At 34.4% G+C, this 22,142-nt stretch overlaps 1 protein-coding gene across 9 annotated transcripts in view; it reads right to left on the reverse strand.

Annotated features, from left to right (window-relative positions):
* Positions 1 to 22,142, reverse strand: part of ANKS1B (ankyrin repeat and sterile alpha motif domain containing 1B) — a gene marked incomplete at its 5' end in the record, with an annotated part of 1,127,620 nt that overhangs the window by 442,747 nt on the left and 662,731 nt on the right. The window lies entirely within an intron of this gene.

Consider the following 22,142-nt stretch of genomic DNA (forward strand, 5'->3'; position numbering starts at 1 on the left):
CATAATATACTCTTGCAAAATGAAATATAGTCAATGTGGGACACAACAACAACAAATTCAAAGATGATTTGCTGATCCATACTTTAAAAAGTTAGTTTTTACTACAAGCCTCAAACACCAAAGTTTTTATGGATTGACAAGTAACATTTAATGAATATGTGCTATTTATTAGGCACTGAATTAGAAGTTATATTTAATTCATCTCGTTTGATCCTCATGACAATCCTGTGATGTGATTATTAATAACAATCCTAATTTTCTGATGGAAATAGTTAAAACAAAATATTAAATTCTCATATTTTTGATAAATGGGCAACCACAATGAATATTAATAGACATTTGCCCATAGGTTGCTACAGACAAATCTATACTTTATATTGAGTATTGGCCCCAGGCCCCATGCTGTTCTCCCACTGGGAGCTGGTTAGAGCAGTTTTATTCCTAGCTCTACTTATTTCCAGACCTCACCCTGGTTCCTGCTTAGATTTTCCAAAGAGATGTCTCCCTGCCAGATCTATCCCACCAGCATCCTGAGATGGAAGAAAGAACAGTGATAGAGGAGAAATCCAAGAGACACCAATCCAAATGGGAAAAAAATCTGCATCCACCTATTACTATTCTAACCACTTCAGTTTTCCCACAGAAAATCCATCCCTTTCCAAAGAAGCTACAATATGTCCTTGAAGACTCCCTTCTGCCTGTCCTCACCACAGAGGCCATTCATGGGATAGCAGAGTAGGTAGAGAGTAGGGCAAGGCAGCTTTGAACTCTCTCAAGATTATAGAGTTTATGGCTTATTATGTTCAGTTCTTGGAGGTAAAAACTAACTCACAACTTAAGCTGCTCAAGTTTTTCCACCTAGTCAGTGGTTGAGATTCAACCTAAGCTCTATCAGATTACAACATCCAATCCTCTGGATACTAATATTACTATTATAATAAAAGAACAATTTGGGATTAATTTACCAAGAGGACAAGCAGAGAAGCTCTGGTGTGGAGAGGGACATGCTGCTTCTGTTCATGATTATTTCTAGAATTTGGGAAAAGTATATTAAGATTCTATTAAAGTTTTGTTTGTTCAGTTTGTGTGTGTGTGTGTGTGTGTGTGTGTGTGTGTGTGTGTGTGTTTCTTCTTATAGATAAGCTAATACTAGAAGGAAACAAGTCCTGGCATTCTCTTCCAATTTATTTTCTCTTTCTTCTGAGGTAGCTTGAATCCCCCATAGTGCTTTTCAACATGAGCATGTTGGTCTGGGATGACAATAATGGTGAGTAATTGTAGGAAGGAGGAATTCTGAAATAAAGAAATTCAGAATTTCATTTTGAAGATTGCTGAAGAAGGCTACAGGGATTGAGTTTGAAAAGAAAATTGAAAACAGTCCACCAATTGTGGGAAAAAGATTCCGTAAATCTCTGTCAAAAAGATTTCTGACCATGTTCATTATCAAGAATAATGAGAATGTTAGAGGCAGTATATTATTTTAGAGTTTCTGTGAATTGTATTATAGGTTACCATCTCTTCTCTATTTTGAACAAAATGACCATAGTTATAATCCCCAATCGCTTTATATTGTCCAAGTCCTCTTGTTAAAAGCAGTTACTTCCCTAAGTAAAAGAGAATTTAGTTATTAGTGTATAAGCTTGTTTTACTGAATAACAGTTTTTAGCATTTTTTACCAAGAGTGGTAAATATTATTTGCTTATTTTAGTGGCCAGATTCTAAAGATTACTAAAATCAAAGAAAATGAGAGGTTGATATGAAACCTCTTGAGAAGCCTGTGTTGTTGATGGATTAGAGCCAACTGGTCTGAGCACAGCTCCCTGTAGCCACACCCCTCCCTGCAACCAGTCCTCCTGTGCTGAATTACACTGTGGCCACATGCCTTGCATAACTGCATGGGACTGCAGCAAGATGATATAACGAGAGATTTGAAAGGTACTTTGTTGCTCTTGAAACCCTGCCACATATGACCAAGCTAAAATGGCCTTCTAGATAATGAAATGACACATTATCCAGTTGTTTTAAAATGTAGATCTTATTATTATTTTTTTTATTGGTTGTTCACAACATTACAAAGCTCTTGACATATCATATTTCATACATTAGATTGAAGTGGGTTATGAACTCCCAATTTTTACCCCAAATGCAGATTGCAGAATCACGTCGGTTACACATCCACAATTTTACATAATGCCCTATTAGTAACTGTTGTATTCTGCTACCTTTCCTATCCCCTACTATCCCCCCTCCCCTTCCCTCACATCTTCTCTCTCTACCCCATCTACTGTAATTCATTTCTCACCTTGTTTATTTTCCCATTCCTCTCACAACCTCTTATATGTAATTTTGTATAGCAATGTATGGTAAAGCCAATAGATCAGGAGATGACTGTCACTGAAAAGACAAAATGTTAAACTCAAAGATCCAAAAAGAGAGGCATGTTACATCAATAGGAGATTCAGGGGGAAGCAGTGGGGACTGACAGGAAGTAGAAGGAGTAAGGAAAGACTGTGGCAAGAATCTTTATTGTGATTTCCATAGGACACAATAAACAAAGCAGAGATGAACAGGTTTAGGATTAGTTAGTTTGAATAACTTCAGAGGGTTCAAAGGTGTAGAGATTGTCCCTAGTTATCTGGTCCCTGGCCCTGGGTAATTAGGGCAGCTAAATAGTGGCCGAGAGTGTGTGAGCCTGGTAAAAGAGATGGTGGGGTATGGGCTTTGGATTGGAAAATCATGCTCAGAGGCAACTTGTTCACTGTATCTAGGAATTAGCTAGCCCTGGGAGGGAAAAATCCCTCTAGAATCAGCAACATCCCAAAGTGTCAGAGCACAAAACCAAACAAAAGACAAAATAAAAAAGACATAGTTAATACAGCAGTCACCCACATCATGCCAGCCAACTTCCGCACATGTGAATGAGGCCATTCAGGCCCAGCCTCAGGCCAATCTGCCAACTGACCACAGTGCATCAGCAAGCACTGCCAAGATAAGCCGAGTCTGGCAGACCAGAAAAAAAAAAATACCCAGAATCATGATCCCATTAATGGCTATTATTTTAAACCATTAGGTTGAGCTGGTTTGATATGTGGCAATAAATAATAAGTAAAATTCAAACTATATCCTAAGTTTTAAAGAATTAGTATATTCTTTAAAATAAATTCTTGCAATGTTTATATTTCTACTTTTGAAAAATGATGATAGTAATAGTATACACCTAAAAAGTGTTATAAAGATTGAAGAGGTAATAGAAGTTTCTAGGCCCATGTGGGCTTTTTTAAGAAAATATGATAAACTGGGTGACTTATAAATACCAGATATTTATGTTTCACAATTCCAGAGGCTTAGAAGTTCAAGATCAAGATACTAGTTGATTTTGTGTCTGCTTTGAGGGTCTGCTGTCTGGCTCACAGACAGCATCATCTTACTGATGATAGAAGGGTCTCTTACAAGGGTGCTACTCCCATCCACATGGGCTCTTGCCCTCATGACCTATTCACCTCCCAAAGGTCTTACTTCCTAATACTATCACCTTTGGGATTAGGATTTCAGCAATGAATGGGGGTGAGGTACAAACGTTTGGACCATAGCAAGAAGTCAAGCAGTTAGACAATAACTATCACATAGAAGGTATTCTATTTTTCTATTATTGTGACAATAGCTTTGTTTTTATTAATTTGATAGTTTTTATTCTAATTTATTGTATACATCAGCAGAATGCATTACAATTCATATTAAACATATAGAGCACAATTTATTGTATCTCTGGTTGTATACAAAGTATATTCACACCATTTGTGTCTTCATACATGTATTAGAGTAATGATGTTCATCTCATTCCACCATCTTTTCTACCCGCTTACCCCCTCCCACCCCTTTGCCCTATCTAGAGTTCCTCTAATCTTCCCTTGCTCCCCCTCCCAACCACACTATGAATCAGCCTCCTTATATCACAGAAAACATTCAGCATTTGGTTTTTTTGGATTGTTTATAGAAGCACAATTCACAGTAGCTAAACTGTGGAACCAACCTAGATGCCCTTCTGTACATAAACGGATAAAGAAAATGTGGCATATATACACAATGGAATATTACTCAGCAATAAAAGAGAATAAAATCATGGCATTTTCAGGTAAATGGATGGAGTTGGAGAAGATAATGCTAAATGAAGATAGTTTTATTTTTTTTAAATTTGTTCTAATTAGTTATACATAACAGTAGAATGTACTTTGACACATCATACATAAATGCAATATAACTTCTCATTCTTCTGCTTGTACATGATGTAGAAGCACACAGGTTGTGTAATCATATATGCAAATAGGGTAATAATGTCTAATTTATTCTACTGTCATTTCTACCCCCCATACCCCCTCCCCTCCCTTCACTCCCCTCTGCCTAATCCAAAGTAACTCTATTCTTCCCTAGAGGATTTAATTTATAAAAAGAAATGTAGTAGTAAGTTATAATATTACATACTTAGTAAAGATTGTTATTTTGACATGGAAATTGTGGGTTTTACTCCTTTGTTTCTGCTTATATATTTCAAAGGTATATTTTAGAAAGAATTTTTTTTGTTTTCTTACTATTTCTTTAGATGAAACTGAGGCAAAATATATAGATTAAACTGTTTTCATAACTTGTCTCATTTAATTTCATACTTCTCTTTTGATAAGTGGATATTTCATGCCAAGGTACAAAACTAAGTATGTGTGAATTTCAATCTAATAGTTATTTAAAACACTATTAACATTTCAGAGAAATGTCAAAGTAAGTATCCAAACCTAAGCAGTTCAATATTTTACCCATCTTTATCCCTCATCTTTATCACTTATATAAATACCTGAATAACAATAAAACCCAAAGTTTCATATTAGGATAAAAACGACTTATGGAAAAAATAATTTCTACTATAAATCATAAGTTTTGTTGGTCTGGTCTCTAGATCCTCTTTAGGAAGCCAAAATACTTCATTTCCAGAGAGAACAATGCTGATATTGATATTACTAGAAAATGTGAATTAATTCACAAATATGGATAAAACACTTCCTGTGCATCAGTGGCAAAGTTTCAGTAATGCTACATGCAACATCCTGTCTCCATGACACTTACATTCCAGAAGAGACAATTACAGGCAAATAAAATTAGTATAGTAATTGCAGATACTCAGGAGGCTGAGGCAGGAGGATCTCAAGTTTGACACCAACCTGGGAAACTTAGCAAGATCCTGTCTCAAAATAAAATAAAAAGGACTAAGTAAGATTTAATTCAATGGTAGAGCACTTTCTTATCATGCATGAGGTCTTGGGATTGATCCTCCATACTGAAAAAAAAAGTATAATTGAAAAAACATTAGTAAATTCTATGAAGGAAATAAAGCAAAATAGTGAGAAAGGAATGGAAGGAAGATGCTATAAGATGACTTTCTGAAGAGCTAACATTGAACATATTTAGCAATGACCGTAAGGAGTTAATCATTTAAACTTTGGGGGAAAGATTATTGTAGGTAGTTGGAAGATCTGAAAAGCTCATCAGGCTACTAAGAGCAATCAGAAAGCCACAGTGGCTGCAAGAGAGTAGCAAGGAATAGGTAGAATAATGGTTGGACAGCAAATCAGAAATGAAGTTGTTGTGGAGTTGACTTGACTTAACTTGTACTTTTAAGAGTTCCCTGGCATTTCCAAAGGCAAAAACATAATAGCACAGTGTTTCCTCAAAAACATCAATCACCCCAAGTCCCCTCATGAAAAAAATACCATGAGATAGTCAAAGTATGAAATGAGCACATGATAGCAAAGAAAAAAACAAAAAGACTGTGGGTAATTTCTTCAATAAAGCTATCAAGAAATCCCCATGGCGCTACAGTGGATGAACATGCAATAGCCACAGGATCCAGAACAGGACAGCAGTTGTGCAACTGTAGTAATAAAGGGAAAGGAAAGTTGATGGAGCCTATAAGGCATGCAACTCAGAAACTGCCATCAATACTGACTCCCAAAAGAAGGGGGCTCTGCCCCAAGGAGGATGCTGAAAAATAGAATCTGAGAACAACTAGCAGAACTCAAAAACTTCTGCAGCAAGACAACAGGAAGTAGATAATATCTTTGAGAATCTCAGGATTATTAGTAAATACATACTTTTAGCAGACTAGAAATACACTCTACAGAAAAGTTTTTGGGAGAAGAATCAAAACTGAATGAGGAGAAAATACCAGATATGGGAAAAGAAGTTAGACTTGAAATTATCAGAAAGGAAAACATTTTATATAATGGGGATAGGAGGGTTGCAGGAAAGGCAGATGTTCAGTAGGATACCTTGAATACCCTATAATAGCCAAGAGAGTATTCAACTGTGAGTACACTGCTTTGGAAGACAAGTTGCATGGAACTTTGGAGGTAGTGGGCTTCCTGAAACAAACAGAGAAATACCAATATAGGGCTGGGGCTGGGGCTCAGCCGTAGCACACTTGCTTGGGATGTGTAAGGCCTCTAGGTTTGATTCTCAGGACCACATATAAATAAATATCAACAACTAAAAAAAATTTAAAAAGAAGTACCAATATAATTAATACTTCATAGCAATGTCAAAGAAAAATGCACTTGTGCTGTGAAGTATGGAAATCTACTGTGGTTCATTCCTGTTCCCACATGGGACTCTCCTCCTAATAGTCCAGGGCATTGGACTATCCTTAGCAATGCCTTTAGGACTGAAGTCTATTTTGCTTAATGCTGGCATGGCTACCCCAGATTCCTTTGAGTTAATATTTATCCTTTTATTTTTTGTATGTTCCATTATTTCTTGTTATATCTATTATGAAGAACATAAAATGAATTTTGTTTTCTTACCTCTTAAAAATCCCTTTTAAACTTGTGAATTTAGCTGATTTATATTTGTTTTGAATATATATGTGTGTATGTATATTTAAATTTGATTCTACTATTTTACTTTTTGATATATACTTATTGTTGTTCTTATTCTATTTCTCTCTACATAATATATGGCTTAGATTTCTGAAATTGATATTCTTTTCTTTCTACTTGCTTTGAAACTCTTCTCTGTACCTTTCAGTTTCATGATAATGTATCTCAGAGTGGACTTCTTTTTATTTAGTATGCTTGAAAAATAGTTGTTTTTCCTAGATATGGGAATTTATGTTTTTATTAGTTCTAAAAATATCAGCCATTATCTGTCAAAAATTTTCCTTTCTCCTATTATTTCTTTCCAAGTCTCTTGTTAGGATAACCTCATTCCATTCTTCATATTTCTTCATGACTTCATATTTTCTGCTTTTTTGGCCCTCCGATATACTTTGGATTATTTCTTCAAATCTATCCTTCAGTGTACTAATTCTCTCTTCATCTGTATATAAATGTGTTAAGTTAGCCTTTTCATTTTGAACTTTTAGATAATTTCAAGTGTTATTTTTTTTCATATCCCAAAATGCATAATTTTCTAATTTACCTGTTGTTTACTGATAATGTTTTTTTTACTCATTTTTGTGATTAGGCATTTTATTTCTTTGAACATTTTTGTGTACATACAATGGCTATTTGTAGTTGCTATTTGCAGTAATAATATCTATAGTCATTGATGGCTAAATGTGTCCTATATTTTTGATATTTAAAGTTCTTTTTTTCCCAAGGTATTTAGAATCATTTATTTTTAACCCATTATTTGATCTTAATCTATGGAATTGTCAGTCTGCTCAGGAAAGGTTTCCTGCAGAAAGGATGTTTACTTTCTTTCAGTTTCACTGGATAATCTTGACTCAGCTCCCCAACCTTCCTACTGAACCTGGATATTGTGTCCCTATGAGCAGTGCTATTATAAACATCTGCACTCAAAGCAACATTGATCTTCTTGTCTTCTATCACACTTTTTTTTATGGACCAAGGCCCAATAGAGGAGACTGTCTCAAAGAAGTTGTCCTATTCTTAATATATGTGTTCTGCTGCAGAAAGATCTCAGAGCACACAGACTGACAAAATAGTTTGAAGTAAATTATTTTTATTGTTAAAATGTACATAAAAATTTCACCTAAAAAACAGAATTTATTAGGACATCAAAGGTTTTTTTTGTAAAATATTTATAATTTTTTGAACATAAAATTTTTTAATGTGACTCTTCGAATGACTACACCCCACTAAATAGATAGGTTATTAATAAATTGTCTTGCCAGGTGTGAGGGCACACGCTAGTAATCCCAGCTATTCAGGAGGCTGAGGCAGCAGGTCCAAAGTTCCAGGGTGGCCTGGACAATTTAGAGAGACCCTGTCTCTAAAAATCAACAAATATTTTTAAAGGGGAGGGGTTGCTCTAACTCAGGAGTAAAGTGTCCATTGGTTCAATCCCCAGTACCAGAAAAATTAATAAATAAATAAATAAATAATCTTGCCATGCATGTTGGTATCTTGTCAAGTACAATGCAAATTTATAAATCAATAAATTATTTTGAGAATTACATAAATAAAGAAAACGTTTTAACCTAATTATGGATATAAATAAAACATCATCATTATCATCATCATCATCATCATCATTATTGTTATTTTTATTGTACTGGGGATTGAACCCAGAAGTGCTTTACCATTGAGCTATATCCCCAGTCCTTTTTATTATTTAATTTTGAGATGGGGTCTCACAAAGTTGCTTAGGGCCTTGCTAATCTTGAACTTTTTATCCTCCCTTCTCAGCCTCACAAATCACTGGGATCACAATAATGTGCCACTGTGCCTGGCTAGCAAATTCTTTTAAAATAAGGCCTCCCATAAAAACTATACGTTGAGAGGGCTGGGATGTTGCTTGTGTAACACAGGTGAGGCCCTGAGTTTGATCTTCAGCACTGAAAGAAAAAAGTATATGCATAAAGAAAAAAAGAAATACAAGGTTTGGTAATATTTAGGGTTCTGATACTCTATGGTACTGAGCAAAATAAGAGACATGGAGACGAAGAATCATACAAAATAGTTTAAATAGAGTTGGGTTTAGTATATAAATCTCAGATCAACTTGATTTGATTGAAGAAAACAAGGAGTTAAACTCTTATAATATATATGGTCTACATGTCTCAACAAGCTTTTAAGGAGTGCTGGGTTTTATAAGAAATATTAGGGAGAAACATTATCTACTTTTATTCACTTATAATGTAAACTTACATGAACCTTATTAGTTTGTTTTGTCCTGGGCTTGGAGTACATGTGCTCTTTCTAATATGTTTGGTTTTATCCAAGTATTAAAAATGTCTTTCCAGTTGCCCTATGTGTTGAGACAGAAGTATGAGTCAAACAAATAATAATGAGCCACAGAGAACTTACATTCTCTGAATTCTCCAAGGTTGAAAATCAAAGCTTTCAAAAGTATATGAAAATAATTTCAGTAAACACCAGTTTCCTGTACCAGGAATTCATTAAAAAAATTACAAATGTAAAGAGCCCATACTAGGTAAGGGGAACCAATAGTTACTGTGTGCCTTTTATGTCCAAGGTCATCCTATCTCATTAACTGTCACATAAGCCTCTGGAGTAGGTATTATTATGACATTGGCACTGAAGAGGATCACCTAGTGAATAGAGGAGCCAGTATGGGATACAAATCTGGCTAGTCCAAAGCCTGCCTTTTTCTGTGACATTACTAGGCTTTGTGTCTGTGGCTTACCCCAGAGCTTCCTGTGGCAGCAACACAATGTGCCATCCACTGGAGTGTCCTGAGTATCACTGAAGTTTGAAAACCACTCCATGGGCCACATTCCAGGTATTAGCAGTGACCTTTGTGCATTTATTCTGACTGCACAATTAGCCAAAGAAACATGCTATGCCTAGATGCTGAATGGTGTCAGATAAAGCATGTAATAAAGTTCCCTCCTGTAAACTGCAGATCAATAGCTGCCTTTCTGAAAATGCATCCAGGTAAGCTCTGTTGTTCCCTAGTCTATTAGTCCCACACACTGCCAAATTTAGCATTTAATGCAGAAGCGGAAGAATGCTGGAGTCCTGGCAGCTTCTGGACCAGAACAGACCATGCAGTTTGGCTCTGATTTCAAACATTTATAATCCTTTCTCTTTCTCCCTTTGCTCAATATAGGAGAGAGGCTATCAGCCAATTTCCCCACCGTTTATAGCAAATCCCAAAGCTCCCTCGTTTCCAGCTGCTCAGCTGCCTGGGCAGACTGTATTACTAAATTATTGTATCTTTTTGGTAGAGTGCCTGATCTGTCTTGGCATGCACTTTGAATTGAAAGAAGCTCCTGTTGCAGCAGAGGAAGCGAGCTGTTCTCACCCTTCTCATGCGCCTTTCCTCTGTTACCCTCCACCACTAACCTCTTTGTTCTCCGAGCATAAGCCAAGTTCATAGGGGTAGTTTCTCATCTATCTTTGACCCCCTAGGGAGTGAGGGATTTCAAAGGGAGTTCTGTGCTAGGAGTAATTCCCATAGCCTAGAGCCAGATGAATAAATGGTCTATAGTGAATAACTACATTTGGAACCAAGAGTTTTTGTTTTTCTCTCACCAAAATGTATTTCTTTGTAATACTGTAGTCGCTGTAACCATGTATTTTCCCAAATAGAAGAGATTGTACTGGGGGGAAAAGAGGAAGAAGACCTTTTAACTCAAGTCTGTTGTTTTCAAAGACACTGGTCCTTTGGTTTAATTTATTTTAAAAAATTTCCATTTTCACACTATGCTAACAGGTTATGAATGTGAAAAAAAAAGACTGTGCTGGAGAAATAAAACAACAAAAAGCAGATCAATAATCTTTAAAGAAGAAAGTGATTTTGTAATATCAAAAGAATGGAGATGATTCTATTATTCTAAAATGAATAATCACTCTGATTCAATTTTCATCAGATACACCTTGAATTTGAACTCAAAGTCACCTAAATATCTTCAGTAAAAGCTCTGGGAATGTAATGCATCCAAATCTATCCTGTTAGTTTTCTATTCCTGCAAGCAACGAGCAGCTTAAATTTTTTCTCACATGCGTTTGAAGAGATGTGTCATCTCAAAAGAGCAGAAGAGTCACCAAAAGTGTAATCCTATTAACAAGACATACCATAGAAATTATATGAAATGTTAAAGATAAATTATATCTAGTGAGTTGTTTCAAATCAACACTGCTGTTGCTATGGTAAGAATACTGAGTGTAAAGTAAAAGTCCTCTATAAGGGTTTGGTACTGTAGCCATGGCAACGATGAATGATGCTCAACTCTAATGTTTTTCCATTTGATCCAGAGAGAACAAGATGAGCTTTAAATGTATGTAAGATGGCTTAGAAAATCGATCATTTGTCTCCATCTTTCTCATGGCTCCTCAATTGATTAAAGAAGACATCACAAAAATAGCAGCCAAAGAGACTAAATATAGGATCTACATGTTTGCTTGGGTTTTTCATGATCATGAAAGCTGGAGAGATCCACTTTATTCAAGGTGCTGGTAAATGGCATATTCATTTAGCAAACCACTTCACAGCAATTTTCAGGTTGGGGGCATCATGTAATTTTCCATGGATAGGGAAAAATGAAATGCAATGAAATTGCGATTTCCATCACTTTAACACAGGAAGAGAAATATTAACTTAAAGTAAGAAAATATGGAAATCGGTGTTCCAGCCCTGCAAAAGAGGAGCTAATTCTATTTCTCTCCTAGTCTGGTAAATGCATTCCAAGTAGACTTTTGTTCTATATGCGTCCACTGAAATGTCCCTCATTGCTATCAACAAAATCTCCACATTACTAAAATGGACATTCTGATTCTTTGTTTTACTTGACCCGTCAGCTCTATCATTAATCCAGATCATCACCCCTCCTGGATGAAGTACTTTCATTTAGCTCCCTCTAGGAGCTAAACCCATACTCTTCTGGTTTTCATCCTACTTCACAGGAACTCCTTTTCATTTTCCTTTGCTTATTCTTTCTCATTTTCTCAAAGTCTAAGCAGTACAGTGTGTTTAGGCTTGGCATACTTGGACCTTTTCTCTTTTCTGCATTTATTCCTTAGCTGGTTTCACTCAGTCTTAAGACTTAATATATCACCTAAAAGTGATAACTCTCAAACTTCTATTTTCAACCTGATTTCTTCCCTGAACTCCAGACTCGCACATTCAGCTGTCTTAGAGTCATCCTTCTTATCTTTTTCTCACACCCAATATGCAATCACGCAGTGAATTGTGGTGGCTCTCTTTGTGAAATATACCTGTAATTTGTCTATTTTTCAGCCATTACTGGATGATTTCAGCCTGGATGATTGCAATAGCCTCCTAACAGTTCTCCAAGCTTCTATTCTTATACCTCTTTGGGCAAATCTTATCACAGAAGTCAAATTTATCCTACTAAAAACAACCATGTTATTCCTCTGGAAACAACAATAACAACAACAAAAACAATCAAAAACAAAACAAAAACCTCCACAGACCCCTTAGTTCCCTCTGAAGTCAAAACCTTTTCTCAGCCCTGTGGATACTCTACTCTGATTCTTTGATATAGTACTCTACTTTTCCTTGCTTACATCTAGCCATATTGGCGCTTTCTTACTTTTTTTTAAATTAGTGCACCACAATTATATATATTAGTGAGATTTACTGTGATATATTTGTACATGTAAATACCATTAATTGGTCAATTTCATTCTCCAGTTTTTCCCCTTTCCCCTCTCTCCTCCCTTCCCTTTATCCTATTCCTTAACTCTATTGGTCTCCCTTCTATTTTCATGAGATTCATTCTTGTTTTTCTTTTTTTTTCTTCTTGCTTTCACATATGAGAGAAAACATACAACCCTTGATATTCTATGACTGGCTTACTTCAGTTAATATGATGTTCTCCAATTTCATTCATTTTTATAAAAATGACATAATTTTGGGTGGAATAAAACACCATTGTGTATATATGCCACATTTTCTTTATTCATTAATTTATTGATGGACACCTAGGCTGGTTCCAGAATTTGGCTGTTGTGAGTTGCACTGCTATAAACATGGGGATGCATGCCTTGCTATAGTATGCTGGTTTTAATTCTTATGTATAAATATGAAGTGGTATAACTTGGTCATATGGTAATTCCATTACTAGTTTTTTTGAGGAAACAATGCTGATTTCCATAGTTGTTATACTAATTTACAATCCACAAACAGTGTTAACTGTTGCTTTTCCCTCATATCATTGCCAGCATTTATTATTTGCACTCTTTTTTTTCTTTTTTTCAATTTAACTTATTATTTGCATTCTTTATAACTGACATTCGAACTGGGGTGAAATGAAATCCCAGAGTAATTTGATTTGCACTTTCCTGATTGCTAAACATGTTGAACATTTTTCATATACTTATTGCCATTTGTATTTCTTTTCTTGGAAATGTCTGTTTAGTTCATTTGCCCATTTACTGATTGGGTTGTTTTTTAAGGTGTTTTTAAATTTTTTCCTATATTCTGGATATTAATCTGCTATTGGAACAATAGTTGGCAAAGATTTTCTTCCTTTCTGCAGGCTTTCTTTTTGATGTTATTTCCTTTGCTTTGCTAAAGCATTTTAATTTGATGCCATCCCATTTATTAATTATAGGTATTATTTCTGGAGCTTTGGGAGTCCTACTGACGAAGTTACTGCCTGCACCTATATATTGGGGTGTTGACCCTATGTTTTCTTATATCAGTTTCAAAGTTTCTGATCTAATTCCTAAGTTTATGATCCTTTTGGGGGGGGGGGTATGTACTAGGGATTGAACTCAGGGGCACTCAACCATTGAGCCACATCCCCAATCCTATTGTTTTTTAATTTTTATTTGCCAATGGATTTTATTTTATTCATTTATTCACGTGTGGTGCTGAGAATCAAACCCAGTGCCTCAGCCATGTGTGGCAAGGGCTCTACCACTGAGCCACAATCTCAGCCCCCCAATCCTATTTTGTATTTTATTTGGAGTCAGGGTTTCCCTGAGTTGCTTACAGCTTTGCTCTTTTGCTTAGGCTGCTTTGAACTCTCGATCCTACTGTCTCAGCCTCCTGAATTGCTAGGATTATGGGTGATTGCTATAGCGCCCAGCTAGTTTCTGATCCATTTTTAGTGAATTTTTGATCAGGGTGAGAGAAGGGATCCAGTTTCATTCTTCTACATATGGATATTCAGCTTTCTACTACCATTTGTTTAAGAGGCAATCCTTTCTCCATTGTGTTTTTGGCAACTTTGACAAGGACCAGGTTATTGTATCTGTGGGAGCACATCTCTATGTCTTCTATTCTATTCTGATTTTATGCCAGAACTGTATTTTTGTTGTTACTATTACTCTGAGATAATTGCTCAGCAATGCTCTTTTTGCTCAGAGGGGTTTTTTTTGTTTTTTTTGGGGTTTTTTTTGCTTTTTGTTTTGCCTATGCTGGATGTAAATTCTTTCATATGAATTTTAGGACTACTTTTTCTAGTTCTCTGAAGAATGCCATTGTTGTGTTGATGGCGATTATATTCAATCCATATGTCACTTTTGGTAAACAGCCATTTTAACAGTATTGATTCTGCTTATTCGTGAACACAGGAGGTCATTCCAACTTCTAGTACCTTCTTCAATTTTTTTCTTCGGTGTTGTATAATTTTCATTGTAGAGGTCTTACATCTCAGTTGTTAGATTTATTCCTAGATATTTTATTTTTACTTTTTTAAATATGTTTTTATTTTATTTTTAGTTGGACATAAAACCTTTATTTTATTTATTTATTTTTATGTGGTGCTGAGGATCAAATCCAGTGCCTTGCATGTGAAAGGCAAGCACTCTACCATTGAGCTACAACCCCAGCCCTTATTTTTATTTTTAAGGCTACTGTGAATGAAATTGTTTTCCTGATTTATTTTTCAGTGATTTCTTTATTGGTGTATAGGAAAGCTACCGATATTTATTTAGTTACTGATATTTATTTATTTATCCTGCTACTTTGCTGAATTTATTGATTAGCTCTAGAATTATTCTTGTATTTTAAATCATCTAAAAATAGGATCACCTCATTAGCAAACAGTTTACTTCTTGTCTGTATTCTTTTTATTTCCTTCTCTTATGTAATCACTCCAACTAAAATTTCAAGTACTATATTGAATAGCAGTGATGGGACTGAACATTCTTATCTTGTATCTGATTTTAGAGGACACTCTTTCAGCTCCCGCTTCAGTATGACATTAGCTTTGGGTTTATCGTAGAGAGCCTTTATGATTTCAAGGTAAGTTCCTTCTATCCCCTTCTTCGTTCATATTTTTATCATGAATGTTTTCTGGATTTTGTTAAAGCTTTTTTTAAACAACATGAGATGATTATGTGATTGTTTTCTTTAATACTTTTTATGTGATGCATTATATTATTGATTTGCCTATGTTCAACCATTCTTGCATCCTTGAAATGAAACCAACTTGATTATGATATACAGTCTTCTTAGTGTATTCTGAATATGACTTGCTAGCACTTTATTAAGAATTTTTGTACCTATATTCATCAGGGATAATGGTCTGTAATTTTCTTTCCATAAATCTGGTTTTGGAATCAGGTTGATGAATTTGGGTGTCCCTCCCCTTTCTATTTCATGGAATAATTTGAGAAGCATTTATATTAAATCTTCTTTAAATGGTCTTGTAGAAGTCAGCTGAGAATTCATCCATCTTCTTGGGTTCTTTTTGTTGAAATACTTTTTATTCTTGCTTTAATCTCATTGCTTGTTATTGGTCTGTTAAAGTTTTCTATATCTTCTTTGTTCAATTTTGGCAGGCCATATGTGAGGTCTATGGTAATAGATCCTTTTTCGTGTCTAATTTTATTAAATTGGGTCTTATCTGTCCTTCTTCTGATTAGTTTTGCTTAGGTTTATCAATCTTTTTTATCTTTTCAAAGAACCAACTCTCTGTTAATTTGATTCTTTGTTTTATTACATATTTAATTAATTTTGACAGATTTAAATTCTTTTTTTCATTCTACTGATTTTAGAATTTGGAATTCTTGTTGTTCTAGGACCTTAAGATGTATAATTTGCTTATTTGGGATCTTTCTGATTTTTTTCTTTTCTTTTTTTTTTTTGGTACTCATAGTTATAATTTTTCCTCCTAGAACTGCCTTCTTAGCATCCCAAAGATTCTGATATATTGTATCTCTATTCTCATTTGATTCTAAGAATTTTAAAATTTCTTCTCTGATTTTTTTCTATGACCCATTCATTGTTCAATCTCTATGTGTGTTTGCTAAGACTTGCTTTGTGAACTTTCATATGGTCTATTTTGAAGAAAGATTCATGAGTAGCAAGAAGAGAGTGTATTCAGCTGTTGTTGGATAAAATATTCTATACATTTCTGTCAATCCATTTGGTTTATACTATTTTAGGTCTGATATGCCTTTATTGACTTTATGTCTGAATGACCTATGTATTGGAGATTAAGGTGTATTACAATCACTTGGTATTATTATAGTGGGGCCTATCTGATCTTTTACATTGAGTAGTGCTTGTTTTATGTAATTATAGGCACTGATATTTGGGGTACAAATATTTATAACCATTATATCTTCTTGTTAGATTGTTCCCTTTACCAGCATAAAGTGACCTTCTTTGCCTCTTCTAAGTAGTTTTGGTTTGGAGTCTGCTTTGTTGGATATGAAATACTGAGTTACTTTCAGGTTCAATTTGGAATAACATTTTCCATCCATTCATTTTTAGCCTGTGGATGTACTTCCCTGAGAGGTGGGTCTCTTGAAGACAACATATAGTTCTATCTTGTTTTTAATCCAACCTACCAATCTGCTTTAATCATTTTTTCCAGTATTGTACTGGAGATTGAACTCAGGGTCTTGCACATGCTAGGCAAGCCCTCTGCCACTGAACTATGTCTCCAGCCCATGCCAGGCTGTCTTTTAATTAGAGAATTGAAACTATTTACATTCAATGCTATAGATAGATATTTGTTATTTCCTGCCCTTTGGATTTCTTTCTAATATTTAGTTCAATCTTTATTCTCATTTACTTAACTACTCTTCTGAGATTTATTCTTTCCCAGGCTCTGGTGTGTTTGTTTTTAACTTCTTCTCTGTGAAGCCCTTCTTTTGGAAGTTTTATTTCTTCTTTGATTTGGAAGGATAGCTTTCCTGGATACAGCATCTTGGTTGGCAATTATTTTCTTTCAGGGCTTGAAAATACTTCATTCTGATTCCTCCTGGATTTTAGGATTTTGTTGAAAAACCCACATTTATTTGATTGGCTTACCTCTAAGTGTGACCTGATTTCTCTCTCATGACACTTTTAGAATTCTAGCCATATTCTATATATTTGGCATTTTAATTATAATATGTCACGGAGAGTTTCTTGTTGTCTATATGGAGCTCTACATGCATCCTAGGATGTCTATCTTATTCCAAAGATTTGGAAAATTTCTGTTATTATTTCACTGAATAGTTTATTAATGCCATTAGCCGGTATCTCTACTCTTTCCTTGATGCCAGTGATTCTTAAGTTTTGTCTCAATGTTGTTCTGAAGTTCTTGTATATTCTCATAATGGTTTCTTACTTTTTTCTTTATTACTCTCTGATCAAGTTCATATACCTTGTCTTCAAAGGCTAAAGACTAATCTAATCTATTGGTGAGGCTTTCAACTGAATTTTAAAGTTTGATTTATTGTGTCTTTCATTTCCTAGATTTTTGTTTGATTCTTTTTCAGAATATAACTTTACTGAAATGTTTTTTCGCATCCTATATTTTTTCCCTTAGGTCATTCTTTAGATTTTTTTTAATTCATTGATTGTTTTCACAACCTATTTTTTGGATTTTTTTCCAGAATTATATTCATTTCAATGTCTGTGAATTCAGTTATTGGAGAGGAGTTATAAACTTTTATAGGCATCTTCTTGACCTGTATCCCCATGTTTTATGAAGTCCTGTATTTGTCTATCTGTTTAAATGTATTCCTCTTCCTCATTTATATGGGGATCTTTTAGTGAGTAGTTATCTCTTTATAATAATCCCTGGGATGAGAGTATATCTTAGTTTCAACACATCTGATCAGCATAATCAAAGTGTGTTAAGTTCAATCATCAGTACCATGTAAGAAGAGAGAGTAAATTCCATTAATGATGGGTAATATAAGTGCAAACCATATATAACAGCTGCTACAAAAATTATTAATGATGATCTCTAAAATTCTATTAACCCAAGGGAAAAAAAGTGGATGAGAAAAAAATATAGGCTAGGCTAGAAAGATTAAGCTTTAATGATGGTATACTGTAAAAAATAAAGAAAGTAGAAAAAAAGAGGAACAAAAAGGTTGGGGGAGGGAAGGGAAACATAAAATGAGGAGGGAAAAAGGATGAAGAAGAGGGGGAAGGAAATGGAAATGAGAAAGAAGAAAACAGGTATCAGAGAGGATTCATTTATTGACAAAATACATAAAATTAGATAAAACTTTAAAATGTTGGAAAACACTGGGAATTAATTTACATCAAGCAGTTAATGCAACAATAGTTATACAGAGATTTTGTTATCTTTTTCTTAATGTCTTTTTAAATTTTAAACTTCCTACCTATGATGTTTATGTGACATAAATATCATGCTGTTTGTTTGTTGTAAATACTGACCTAAATGGCCAAACTTGTTAGGAGAGTCTGTATACTGAGCTCCATCCCCTTCTTGTCTGGTCTCATCTGTTAGAGGAGCATTATGAGATTCAGAGCAGACTTCATCCTTCAAATGACTTTGTTATTGTGACTAGGGGTGTAAGTCTGGTAGGGCTCTCTCACCTGTACAGTCTGTAGATAAATCTGGCTTATGTCACACCTATTGTTTTATTCCTTGAACCTTTTGTGGTTCCTTATAGCCTTAGTTCATGTGCTGGCGGGAGGTGTGTGGGATGTGTCATTCTACCTCCAGACCCCTTCTGGACATGGGGAAGGTGACGTGGACCCTGCAGTAAATTGTAGATCACTGTTTTCCACCTGATCTTGATCTGGCCGAGTTCTACTCCCTGTCAGCCATACTCCTTGTCCCAGGGTTCAGATTGTGAATTTCAAATGAAATCCTTCCCTCTTCTCCACTCTGCAGATTGTCAGAAAGACAGTCATAATTCCCAAAACGCAGACCTACTCCCAAGTGTATGTTACTGTCTCACTCCTGTGCCCAGACTGACTCATGACACCACAGATTCAGTGAAAACTAAAGTCTAAGTGGCTCTTTAGTCTTGGGTATGCAAAAGCAAGTATACCAAGAACAAGACAAAAATAAACAAATAAACAAAAATAAAAATAAACAGCAAAATATGAAAAATGAAGGTAAACTGAAAGGATTTCTAGTCTCCTGCTCAGAAAGTCCAGAATTTTTCTAAGCTGTCACTGCTTCCCCACTTTCACAAACTCCACTAGAGAGTGCCACAAGCTCAGTCCATGCATCTGAGTTTATTTTCTGCTCAGATTACAAATTAGTTGGACAGAGGCACCTGTTTAGCCTAAACTCAGGAGGAGAATTTCTGTTGGCTCATTGGAGGGGAGCTCCCCTTACTGAGCCATCTTGTGCCCGGCTCTGCTATAGTCTATTACTTTTGTTAATTTTTTTTTTCATTGTAGATACTAATGTTTCTGGTTTTCACCTGGTTCTTAGCTCTCTTGAGTTGCCTACCAGTGTTCTCTCATAGTCTTCCTACCTCAATTTGCCATTGCAGAACATTTGTTTTTTTACTTTAGTCTTGGGGGGCTGCTACAATAATGTGGATTCCTTTGGTCTTCCATTTTCTGCCATATTGTCTCCTATTCTTCCTCCAAAACATAAGGCATTCATTTGTGTCACAACCTTTGTACTCCTAGCTCTGTTTGCCTGGAACTCTCTTCTTTAGGAAGCCACATGATCTCCTTCAACACCTTCTGTAGATGTCTACCCTTGGTGAGACCTTACTTTAGAATTTTTGTCAATAAGCCTTTCATAGATCACCTTGTTTAAAACAGCAACCACAAATCCTTATCCACTTTTCTATTTCATATTTTCTCTATGAAACTCATTTTTTAAAAATACATATTTCACTTAATTATGCTAGTCTCCTAACTATATTATTTACTTATTCATACTATTCCAGCAGGAGCGTTTTTATCCCTTTTTTCCACTGCTATATCAACAGATTAGAATAAAGCCTGGACATAGTTGATAATCAATAAACATTCTTTGAATGAATGAATGAATGAATGAAATATATAGATATATATATGCATGTGAAGGAAAATTCTAGAGTACTAGAGCCTTAAATGTTAACAGTGGTTAACAATTAGCTACTTAAAATAAAATAACCATTTTTCCATTTATAAAATATTTTTCCATTATTGCTATTAATGAAAAGAGAAAAGAAGGAAAATATATCTTTGTTTTTGTTTTCTATGGGCATATAATTTCCCTCAAACTGGGTTTTCTCTGTTTTTGTATTTTTTTAATGTAAATATCACCTAAAAATGAGAACATATTTATATTAATGGCTCTATAGTATCAATCCCTGGAATACTCAAATAACTGATATATTTTATCCTGTTTCTTTGTTTTCATAGAGTATATTTAGTCTTTTAAAATAATTTTGACAATATGTTTGTGTGTGACTTCTTTTAGTCACAATTTTGTTACAAAAATAATTTTTAGTTCTATTTCTTTGTTTTCAAGAGTAAATTTTGATTTCTCCCATTATAAGTTAATAGCTAATGTTACTAAATCTTATAGGTGCCAAGTATCTTATTATTTGCATCAGCTAATTTCATTCCCACACAACTTTAGGATGTTATGGCATTCCCACTAGAGGTGAGGAGCCTAATGCTTATATGTTAAGTAGCTACGAAAGGTTACAAGTAAGTGGTAGATAGTGCAATGAATTGGACATAACTTTACTTTGCTTATATATGCATACATGATCAATGTAGCTCCACATTATGCAGATCCACAAGAATGGGATCCTAATTGGAATGGGTTGTACTCCAAGTATATATAGTATGTCAAAAATACACTTTACTGTTACATATATCTAAAAACAACAAATAAATAAAAAGTGGTAGAGCAGCATTTGAACAAGGTACTCAAGCTCTTAACTGCTAAACCATTTTCATTCCTAAAATGAGAAAATTAACATGCTTATTATCTAGATTCCCCAAACTCCCTAAACAAGCCCATGCTCCATTTGCCAGTTTATATTATTCGGGTTTTAGACAAAGTATTTATACTATGTAATTGTATATTTCATATATTTCCTTTTAACATTTTAGTATTTGTATAAATTGTGAAAACCAGATTGAGAATTATTTGAAAACATATTTTATGTCTTAAAACTTGCATTTTATATTCCAGAATCTTTTATACTAATATTTTCCTTCCTCATCTTGATAATTTTATCATTATTCAATTCTTGACCAACTGAAATGTATCTTTAAGCAATCATTTCAAACAGTAGTTTGTTTTCTAAGATATACTTGAAAATGACTTCCTTTATATGCTCTTTCATACTGTGGCTGGGCATATAACTCTACACAATGAGTCCTAATTCATTTTCTTAAACATTCTATAGATGTTTCCCCAATGTCTACTAGGTCCTTAGAGTTGAAGAGTGTCTAATATCAGACAAGTTTTATTCCTTTGTAAGCAATCGTTTTGTTATGTAATTTCTATCTAACTACTTATAGGATTTTTAAAATTATGCTTGAAATTATAAAAAAATTTGTAAAAATTTGTAAAACTCTATTTCTTTAAGGAATTTTGTCCATATTCAGAAAATTCAATATTTATTTTTTAAGATTTTAAAACTAAAAGTTTTCTTCAACTTTCTCTTTTATTGATGAGTTTTCTTCATTTTTATGCCCTACCTTTGAAACTCTTGTCATATATATATTGGATCTCTTGGATCTTTCCTCTATGTTTTATTTTTCTTTTATCTTTCTTTCTTTATACATTTCTTCTGTCTACCGAATATTTTAAGTTAACCATCCACTTCATGGAGTTGGGTTTCTTGCAAGCCAATGTCTTTTTTACCTCCATTACAGTTTTGAATTTGACATGAATGTTATTTAAGTACATGATGACTTTATTGCCTTATATTTCAACTCTCTGTAACTGCTTATTCTGGTTTCACCTAGCCTTAGTCTACTGAACACTTTTGAGATCCATTTGACATTAGTATTTCTGAAAACTCTTC

The sequence above is a fragment of the Spermophilus citellus genome, assembly GCF_964194105.1.
Source record: "Spermophilus citellus genome assembly, chromosome: 10".
NCBI lineage: Eukaryota > Metazoa > Chordata > Mammalia > Rodentia > Sciuridae > Spermophilus > Spermophilus citellus.